Genomic DNA, 11,524 nt, shown 5'->3' on the forward strand with positions numbered 1-11,524 from the left:
CAAGTTCCAAATGTTTCTGCAGCATCTGGGAATATTGTCATTGGGCCGGGAAAAGAATTCTGGCACCAGACCCTATTAAAGTTTTGGATAAGCAAAGGCAAAGTACTGTTCTTCAGAGGCAATGTACTATACGCTGATGATTTTAAAAATTCCAAAAGCTTTGGGGATGGAATGAAAGGAGAAGTTTCCCTGTACTAGCTCCCAAAGTTACTGTAGATGAGTAAGGGGCTTAATTTAAAAAAACATTCCCTGGTGGGAATCAATTAATGCCATTAAAACAGGTAGATCTGTAGGATTCACATAAGGTAGTGTTTAGGGGAATGTCTGATTCCCTAAATTCAACTAAATAGAGCCCAAACTGTTTTCATGAACTAAACCTTAATGTTTCTTTTGAGATACAGCCTGTGACTATAGCTGAATATAGGTATCAGATCTTCAATGGGTTAGATTGAACCTTGGAAGGAAACAAAATGTTTTTATATAGTGTGGTATATTACTGGGGGTTGCATATGGTAACGGGATGCTTACAGGGCAGATAATAGGCAGCAGACTCCAAATGTCCATAATAACAGCAGTTTTATTTCTTTAGCCCAGTGTTACAGCACACTCTCCAGCACTTTAAAGTAAAAACAATAAACAACAGTGCCCAGGCTGGGCATCTAGCTACCTCACTGGGTGCCCTGTCTCTCTAACACTCAATATTACCACTGTTTCACTCACAGTTCAAATCTTGTTTGCCCGCTGGCTTTCCTGGAGCTCTGTCCCCTCTCATGCAGCCTGGAACCCACTCTGGCTCCCTTCTCCTGCCTGGAACAGATTCTGGCTCCCTTCTCAGCCTGAAACCTCTAGCTGATCACACTCCAGCCTGGAACACACTGGCTGATCATCTCCACTTTCACCTGAGTGCAGGTGAATATAAGCCAAATCAGGCTTGTGTTGGGCCAGGGAACCCACCCTTTCTCTACCTTGGCTGGCTCCAGGGCCCTATAGAACCTGGTTTCTTTTCTAGGAAACCTATTAAAACCTATTAATACTCTCTTTCTCTGGGGCTTTTAACACTTTCCCTGCATTTCTTGGGGACACACTGTCACAATAGTCACATAGGGAAAAGGGCTGTGGTTCTTTACAACAAATTGTGGGAAAAAAAATGTTATATGCCTTAAACCTCCTGCTTTGTTTCCATAGTCACAAGTAATGTTTCGTGTCCCAGAAGAAAGACTAGCAGGTAATAGGGAAAATCTGATCTAAATTGAGTCTACTCACTTAGCAGCTGGTAATGATAGTACTGAGTTCTTACATACCGATAGACTAGAAAAGCACTGGTATTGTGCCGACAGGTCTAATGCTGAGGAGGGCATAGGAGAAGTTTGTAAAATGGAACAGAGAATGAACAGTCTGGTGCCCATGGGAAAGAACAAGCTCCAGGTAACTTTGCAGCGTCTTCAGATGGCCAAATCAAACGTATGGGAATTGTAATATAATTTTTATAATTTTTTATAATTCATAATGACAAATCTCCCATGAGCAATTCAGCATGTAGCTTGTGGCCAGTGGATGAAGCGGGTCAACTGGGTGATCTGCTGGCTGATGTACTGCACTTTGGTACATTGTGTATTGGACAGCCTCGCTCATGTCTGTGCCCTTGGTACCCTGATCTATAGCTATAGGCTGTGTGTTCTACTCTCCTCTCCTTGTTCTACTGCCTGGCATCAATTTTCTTAGTTTAAGTGAGATGAGAATGCAGATTATTTGGTTGCCTTGAGAGAAGGCATACCCAGGTATTCCCAAGTGGGTCTGCTGCACAACAAGTTCTGCTTCACTAAATAGTGAACTGGCAAGTGGCCTTTTTGATCATTTTGTTACTAGATCACTGTTAAGTTGTTAAATCAAGTATTTGCTTAGAAGAGTAACAACACCCATGGAAAAATCCTTCCTTGGAAACATATTTGGTTGTAATAGCTTACTGTAATTCAAATCAGTTCTGGTTTATGGCAACCAACATTTCTTTTTATATCATTCTTTATTTAAAACAAAAGAAGTCAACCCTGATAATGAAATCAGAACATACGGCAATATACAGGCATTTGGCATACAGTAATCACATATTTGGGCCTAGTGTCTACAACTCTAGGCTATGCACACATGTCAGATGATTCTCGGTCATTATGAGTTGTCGGGCTTGTCTTAGATGAGAGTCTAATATGTGTACAGGGGTTCTCTGATGTTGTTAATGGCTTCATCCTTGCGGATCCATGAATGATGGAAGATGAAAGATGGCAATGGAAGTGAAGAGGGAGACGGAGCGCAGTAGGTGCCACTCACTTGTTCTCCTTCCTCCCCTCTCAATAGAACAGAATGGCGTTGCATGTACAGTGCTCGTTCGCTTACCTTTCAGTAGTTTGTCGCTGGAAACGATCATGAAAAATCATTTCCAACGACAATTATGGAGCGTGTGTATGTAGATTTAGACATTTATCGAGGCAACCAGAGAGATGTCACATAAAGAAATAAGGGAGAAGCACCAGGTGTGGTCAGGGTCTAGTTGTTGCTTTTGCTTGTGCCAGATGAGTAAATAAATACAGTAATACATGCAAAATGACCCTTTCCTTAGGTACATTTTTATATAGTTTTTATAAAAAGGCTAAGAAGTGGAAATGAGGGATTAGAAAAGAGACCAAAACAGTAAAAATAGAATAGGGAAAGGAGTAGGAGAAGGGACTGTAATGTGGGCAGTAAGAGGGTATGGGGCAGAGAAGAGAATAAGCAGAGAGGCTATGTGATCAGCCATATCCAGTTACTGAATGTAAAAACAAACTGTGTAATCAACCTGGGTCTAGGTGGAATTCAAAACTATATCCAGTAGAACAACCTGGACCCCCATCTTTAAGGTCATACGACAGCTTGACCATTCATGGTAAGCATTTTCGCTCCTCCTTTTTTTTTTTGCTATTAGAACACAGTTTGTTCTTGTTATACTGATGGTACCAGATTTTATCTTTTTGTTGATATTTTTCCCTTTTGTATCTGATCTTGTTATTATATTTTGTATAGTTACCTTGTACAATTCTCCTTATAAATTAGTAAGTTATTGCTATTTGTTATGTTAAAAATTTTAAATAAAGAATTTAAAAAAAATTAACTAAATCCAGTAGAACCCACTGATTGTCCCACTGAGTTTGGGTCTCTTTAACCTTCAATGGCCATGGTACTCAACATTTTATTACACTCAACATTAGTTTGTAAAAACAAAAATGCTTTTAATTTTAAAAAGTTTTTTTTCTTGGATTTAGAGCTCACACATTGAACTTGTGACTGCATGAATACATGTGATCTATCAAAATACTAACAAACATGTTATCATTATTGTGTTATGTAAAGCAAAGTTATGTTAAATTTGATGAATATCCCATCACTATATATTTTGAGCCTTCAGAATTTAAGGCAAAAAACTTGTAATACTTTTGTGAAGTTGCACAGCTATGCATTACCTGATGGTGCGATAAGATCGCCATCTAGTGGTCCAATAGCAGATTTTTTAAATGTATTTGCTGTAAACTGTAGAACCACAAAAAATGGCCAATGCAAATATTGTCCTAATATATTTCAATATAAACAGATTGGGCAAAAAAATTACTACTTGCCTTGCCAAAATATGTTAGATTGTGAGCCCTTTGCATAATTTAAATGATGGGTTGTTCTTTTAAAGAATACAGCTCAAAAAATAAAGGAGTTAGAATAGGTAATATCCTTCTAAATTCCTAGCTGGTTAGCTGTGTTGATGCAATTATTTTTTTACTTTCTCAGATGTATCAATGATCAAAACTATGTGAAAGGGTCAGCTCGCTACAAGTACTTAAAAATGTAGAATTCACCCATCCAGGTTTTAAGGCTGTCATTTAACCATGAGTTAAAAAAAAGTGAAAAAAAATGAAAAGCTTTATTTTACTTGATTGAATTTTTTTGCCCCTTGTCAGATAACCTATTTTCCTACTTTCCTATTAAGAACTATTATAAATCCTAATATAAAATATTATAGATCCTATTATAAAGAATATGATTATACGCTGGAGATTTCTATAAATGTTTTACTACCTACAAACCATGAGAAGGAAGCAGAATAAAGATAAATTTAGGAATGGACAGTACAATATTCTGTGTATTCTTATTTCCCCAAACAGAATATTAAACAAAGCAGAGCAATCAGTGACCCGCGATGAATATTTGCATATTGTAAATCCCCATGGTAGTCAGATGCCATCTTTTTCATCATCTAAAGATAAGATTCTAATAGGTTGTGTTGATAGAGTTGTGTAAGATCTGGGCACTATGGGGCATAAAGTGTAGGGGAAGTATGTGGCACATGGAGCACAAAATGGGCACTGTCAAGTCACGCACAACATAGGATAGGTTTAAAGGTGAACAGTAAACTGAACTAAGGCCTAATTTTTTCTCATTTATCGCTCAAATATGAAATGTACAGCCCAGCATACAGTGCAGGGGTTGGGGTTTTGTAACACACTGAGAGCAGGGGTAACGTGTAACTTGCTGTATGTAGTGAAGGAGTCAAATGGTATGTAGCGTGCAAAAGAAATATTTCACATACAGCCCAGTGTTTAGAGTGCAGGGGTCTGGTAATTAAAACTTAAAGAGTGCAGGGGTCATGTGAAATATACAGTGTTTAGGAGTCAAGTGTAATGTACAGAATGCAGCTGACAAGTGTATAATACAGAGTGCAGTGATCAGGTAAGTACAGGGTGGATCAGGTACAAACTACACCACTTCATCCACTCCTATTTGTGTAAAAAGTGTGAAGGTCCTGGTCCTGAGGAGGAGTTGTGCCATGTGGAAAGCTGCTTTCCCTGCCCTTGTGCACAATTGTGTCTGTCTAAAAGCCACAGTAGTTGTCATGGGTGGCAATAGTCCCAGGATCCGTGACACTAGGCAAAAGACGATGGGTACATGCCCAAGGTGCCTAGATGCTAATAAATGGTGAACCGGTGTGCATAATCTACCCTATTAAATAGGTTAAGTTATTATCTAAAACATGGATATCATGTGTGCCTTCCAAAGTACCTTGGGACTAATACCTGCAATACCTGATAATAAAAGGATTGCCACCTTCCTGTAAGTTACCCATTTCCATTTTCATGGTTTCCATATCGTCTAACATGTTTATGTTGTCATTCCCTGAAGCTGAGTTCTCCTCCAGTATACGTGTTGTATTTCTGCTGCATGTTGGTGAGCTGGCAGCTTTGGCAAAGCAACAGCACATTTTTTGCTAATCTCCTAATGTTTATTATGACCATTATCATGAAAGTGCTTCTGACACACAGATATTAATCAATATTGAAGATTGAGTGTTATACTGTTGAATCTTGTGGAATTATATTTTAATGTTTCCCTCTCCATGCAGAATCCAAGCATGGTGTCCTAAAACCAGGTCAAAATGTGCCCTCCTGGCAGACAAGTAATGTCTAGGCATCTTGTTCTCTGGGCTGTAATTGCCATGCCCATTGTTCTGAACATTCTATCAACAGTCCATCGGAAGGGATTTAAAAGTATAAAAATAGCGAGAAATTTAGATAAATGTCTGAAAAGTGAGGACACCATGGCAACAGAGTAAAATAAAACAGCTACAAAACATACTTCTTGTAACAATTGTTTTCTTCTGTTCTGTTTCCATGGTGTTGGAGCATTGCAGATGCTTTTATGTAAACCAAAATAGGCTGAAAGCCAAGGTAGAGTCATAAGTGGAGTTTCGAAGCCATGCAAGAACACTGCACCAAAAACTAATGGAAGTGTTTTTAAAAAATCATTTCAATATTAAAAATTCTATTTAAACACTCTCATGATGTCATGAGCGAGAAATGACCTCCCAATGTGCCCTGTATATCATAGAGGAAGTTCTCTCCTCTCTCAAAGTGCTGTGGAGTTCATTCACTTTGGGTCTGAATATAGAAATTTCGCTACCCAAACCTGATGTGATCGAATTAGGAAAATGGTTCAGACCCCAATCTGGATAGGCCATCTTTATTTGATACTGTGACACTGTGAAAAGCCAAGTTTGGCTTTTTGGCCAAGCTACTCCTGAACAATTTTTTCACACCTGGATGCTTACATTCATCTGCTAGGTGTCCAGAAGCATTCAATTGTGCATATATCTTCTCCTCCGCTGTGAAGAGAATGTTTTTGAACCACTTGCAAATACTTGCAAAATCCTTCTAGCTCAGTACTATATATTTCTACTGTAGAGGTTACCTACCAGACAGCACCTGCATGAAAGTTCTGAGACCACACCGTGTCATTAACAGCAAACGCCTGTACAAAAATAGATTTCAACCAATCAATTTAATGTTAAACAAGGATTTTGGTTGTCTGACGACTGGCTATGGCTCTGCTCATCTGAACGTAGCATTAGAGTACAGGCACAATGGCAAACATTATATTGGTAAGATTGAATTTAGATCAGAGTTTCAAAGCTACAGTGTGTACTGCTCCTGGCTGCCTGGGAAACTGCTAGGTGCCTGGAAGTGGTAATAGTTGGTAACCACTTTGGAAATGCTTGTGCATGTGTTTGTTTGCAGTTGCAAAGCCTATCAGACAAGTGCTGCTGGTACCTACAACAATAGTCTGCACCTTTTTAGTGTAATAAGTCTCTTTCAGAACACTTAACAGATTAGCTGACTTCACACAAGCTCCATTATGAGCTGCAGATGCCACAGTCACAACCATTATGCAGAGACTTTCTAGATTCATAGGTATTTAAATAGCAGAATTTGAAAAGAAGGTTCTATATTCTGATATACACTAATCCAGATTGTATTTTGTAAGGCAATTCCAAATAACATACTGCTTTTTTACTGACTGTGCATTATATTTTATGTGTAAGTTGTCAGGATAACACTAAAATGTGCCAGAGTTTTGAAAAAACTACTGTATGATCAGTATTATTTATGTTCATGGAGAAGGGGTGACACTGAAACACTTGGAAGACACTTGAAACCTTTACAACAACATACATTTACCGCGCAGGTAGTTTTCACAAAGTAGATTTTTTCACAAAGAACTGATAAAGCTTTTTGCAAGCTATGTGCAATTTTTACTATTTTATATCAGTTTAAATAATAATAATACTTAGATTTATATATAAAATTATTTTTTTAACTTAAAGAAAGCTGGTGTTTGTTGCTGTGTTTTGCACTGAAATTTAAAATAGGGATGAGTCACGTACTGTAGTATAAACGAATCTGAATATAAACCAAGGTACCTATGTTACCCTCCTCCTATTGGCAGATAATATTGGATCACTTGGTGTGCAGAATCTAAGCAACACCTTCCCCTAGCCAGAATACCCCACAAGGAGTGATGGACCAGTAGTCCACTGTATATTGGTCTAATACTGGGTGTTTAAGGTTTGAAGGCAGTCTTCAAGATGGAAGCATCCCAATTGGACCTCTTGTACTGAGCTTTGCTATCTGATTGCACAGTTTATCGAGTTGACCACAGTTCCCTGAAGCTGACATTTTGGGCTGTGACTTTTTCTTATGATCCACCTACTGCCAAGTACAGCAGGATCACCGGGGGTGCAGAATCTGACACCTGGTCTTTGCCAGAGTACCTCACAAGAGGTGATGGGTCGGTAATCCTAGTGACTACCAGGCTCTTTGCTGCAAGGAGCTGCAGGGTCACAGCCCCCAGGGTCAGCTCATCAGTGGATTACAGTTTCTTTGTGGAGATACCCAGAGAGTCAAGTGTGATCTTGAAATGCAACACAGGCAAGGTAGTCTCAGTATACAGGTAGTAGGTCAGGTCAGGCAGCAGACAAGGTGGTGTCAGTGATAAGGCAGATGGTCTTAATAGTCATTCCAAGTCACCTGGCTTAAATTCGGGACAGGACCTTCTCCTTTTGTCTGTCTTCCTCTTGGTTCTCCCCTGAGCCTAGGCCAGACAAGGCTTAATTTTAAGATATTAGTAATTAAAGATACTTGATCCTGTACCCCAGAAACCAAAGAGTTGGCAGAGCAGAAGAGAAGTGCTTTGGGGTTTAAAAATGGAGATTAGGATGTAGCTGAGTGAGTGGCATTATTAATGTCAAATTCTGGCATAGGAAGAAGAGAAGCCCAGTTATCCTGTGAAGCAGGTGATAAAAAGCCACAAATATATTGCTCTAGAGTTTGTTTACTCCTTCCAGTCCATTCAGTCTGACTAATGCTCAAAGTGAGGATCAAATCTGAAACTTTTTGCAGAGCTCTTGTCAATATTTGGAGGTAAATGAATCTACTTGTCAGATACCATGTTGTTTGAGATTCCATGAAGTCCAACTATTTCCTTAAAAACACCTTGTCTGTAGTTGGAGTGGAATGGGTCATCTAAGTAAGTCTGTTAGCCATAGAATATAGAAGGAGAAAGGCCAACACCGAAGTCGAAATTGTCCTTTATTACCATAAAGACTTCATTGTTGGCCTTTCACCTTCTATATTCTATGGCCAACAGACTTACTTAGATGGCCCATTTCACCCCAACATCAGACAAGGTGTTTTTTCACCTTTTTTTTACCAAAAATTCTCCATTTACAGTGTAGGTTGACAAGCTTTATATAGTTTAACAATAAATTGTAAGGAAAGTAATGAGAAGAAAAAGGGTTTTAGGCAACAGAAACATTTACTGTATAAAAACAATATTAAAAACTGGTCTTAACATAGCTCAATGGGACCATTAAAAAATATCATGTATTGAGTTAGCGTGGTTATGATGATAATATCAGGAAATTGCCAAAAGTCCAGAAAAGTGTAGTCGTCTCTTTTTCCAACGCGTTTCACCATATGGCTTCCTCAGGGGAGGGGAGGGACTAGTAGTAGTAGACATAGTAAAAATGCAAAAAATGTTGAGAAAGTATATATCGACTCCAATTTCATAATGCATACAGGTTTATACCAGATACAAATTGTGACTATAATGAAGATCTATGGATAAACATATATCAAAAGATAAAGTGCTGTAAAACCAAGTAGGAAAATAAATAATTGTAGGCCCATGTCAAAAGAGTGAATAGTGTGGTATGGTATTTGATTTATTGAAGTGGTAAAAGCATAAATAAATAAATAGAGTTATACAACAATGACGTCCATTGACAACATGTTTCAGGGTGGGTTGGGATGGGCAAAGGCCTACAGTAACACCCAGGGTCTAGTCCTATGGTACAAGCAGAGGTGGAGCAGGAAGACATACTTGAAAAAATAAAATTATTATTTTCTAACACTTCTCTGATATGAACGAAAAGACCTCTTTTTGGATAGACCAAATCAGAGTCTATGCATTTTCTAGTAAGCCCCTATGTTGAAGTTTAACATTGGCCCCACATTTTTTGACATAGCTGATTCTAACTTTAACTTTATTGATAAATGTCTTTATTGCTGCCTGTGCACGCTTCTTCTCACCTCCTTTCCTAGTGACACAAAAACAGTAAAAAGACATAGGAATAGATAAAAATGTGACTGTGCTTTTAATCCATTCTTTGTCGAGTAAAACAAAAATGTTTTTGTATGTTTATTTTAATACAATATCTTGGTAATACTGCTTTATTTTTAAAAGTATCATACACTTGCTTCGAGCTGGCTTTACAGATTTTCTTCATTGTCTACCAAGTATCAGAATGATAATCAGTAGCTGTATCTGAACACAATGGAGTTTAATAAACTGGTTTGCCAAGGTCCCGGATTTACAGCCCAGGAGACATCCTGCAGGGCCACGTGAGCTCTAAAGAACAGCCTAATGAAACAGAAGCAAGAAGAAAAAAACATTGTGTTTAACTAAGGTGGATCCACAGTGTACAAAGTCATGTACACATATTATTGCCGATGACACATATTACACATTTTTTTTTTTTCGGGGGGGGAGAGAACTGCGTTACTTTATCTATTATCCATTATCAATTTGCAGTAAGAAAAAGCTTTCTCTCTCCCTATCTATCATCCCTTATTGAAACATCATCCTATTTAAATACATTACTCTTTAAGATCTTTTTTACACCTATGTACTGTAACACGTCTTACAAAACATTAAGATGCAGGTTACATGCCATCCTGTTGTTTTTAAAGGGTCTAGTTCACATATTTGTGTTGTAGTGCATTATGGAAAATAATTCAGGTATGTACAATGAGGGGCTCATAGCACACACAAAATTCCATTCTGCAGTAAAACATACTTACCTGCCTTTTAGCTGTCTTCTTCCTAAAACGTGCAGTGCTTAGGATGTGCTGGGACTGAATAAACGCATCCTGGTCTAGCTAATCAAGATACCCAAAGACCCAACCCAAAACGATCGAATGAAGACAGTGACAATCAAAGCGCCGGGCACAGCCGTCTTCCTACTATTCTTCAACTTCTGGATGTTCTTCTGCCATCTTGATTTGCTGTGCTGGGATGACATAGCCATTCATCATTGCGACACAAGTGAAACCGGGATTGACGGGTTTCCCTGGCACAAGTTGATGCTTGGCGTGCGCAGCTCAGCTTTTTGCCAGAAATCCAGGGTGATCAGGAAGGTAGGTCACGTTATAGCAGAAGAGACATTCTTTGTCATGTACAGGTACATTGTACCTGCAGAAACAAAGTCAACAGATGGTAAGACAGTTAGCTCATATACAACCAATATTGGATTGGATATGGAAGAATCTTCCTGGCTGACCCCATGTTATTATTCACCTCTAAAAGCCAGAAATGTCAAGGTTCAGCCATTAGACAGGGATCAGTGGTCAGGTCGGAATGTTAAAGTGGACCTGAATGGGAAACCCAGAGTCTCCAGAAGGCTGCGCGGGCTGCTCCTGATCTTGGGCATGTGCACAAGGTTCTTTCCTGGAATGTAAAGAATAGTGCCGCCACTTTTTTTTTTTACATTTTCAGGTAGAAATGTCACCCAAACTAACAAATGTGCAGAACTATATGGGGTGACCAAAGTACCCAGAAGTTCAGAGAAAATGGCGGTGCCTGCTGGTTACTCTGTGTGCGAAAAAAAAATCTGGAATGACAGGGTGGGACAGACTGGACTCTGATTGCGGAGGGATCGAGGGCTCTTCGAATGTAAAGGTTAAGTGTTTTAAACTTTAATGTGGTGGCTGGCATCAGCTAAAAAAATGGATGAAAACTGTTCACACATGTTAGGATGGATGCCAATATCTGATATACAACCATTATTAGGTGGGGCATGGAGGGAAATGTGCAGGTTCAGTGATTAGTCAGACATGTTACCATGTCTATGAGCAGCCGTTTCATGGCTTCCATTCCTGTACATATAGCGCTATATGATACATGTCTCCCCTGTATATTGCTGTACATATAGCGCTATATGATAGATGTCTCCCCTGTATATTGCTGTACATATAGCGCTATATGATAGATGTCTCCCCTGTATATTGCTGTACATATAGCTATATGATACATGTTTCCCCTGTATATTGCTGTACATATAGCGCTATATGATACATGTCCCCCCTGTATATTGCTGTACATATAGCGCTATATGATA

The sequence above is a fragment of the Pyxicephalus adspersus genome, chromosome 7 (assembly GCF_032062135.1).
Source record: "Pyxicephalus adspersus chromosome 7, UCB_Pads_2.0, whole genome shotgun sequence".
NCBI classification, from domain to species: domain Eukaryota; kingdom Metazoa; phylum Chordata; class Amphibia; order Anura; family Pyxicephalidae; genus Pyxicephalus; species Pyxicephalus adspersus.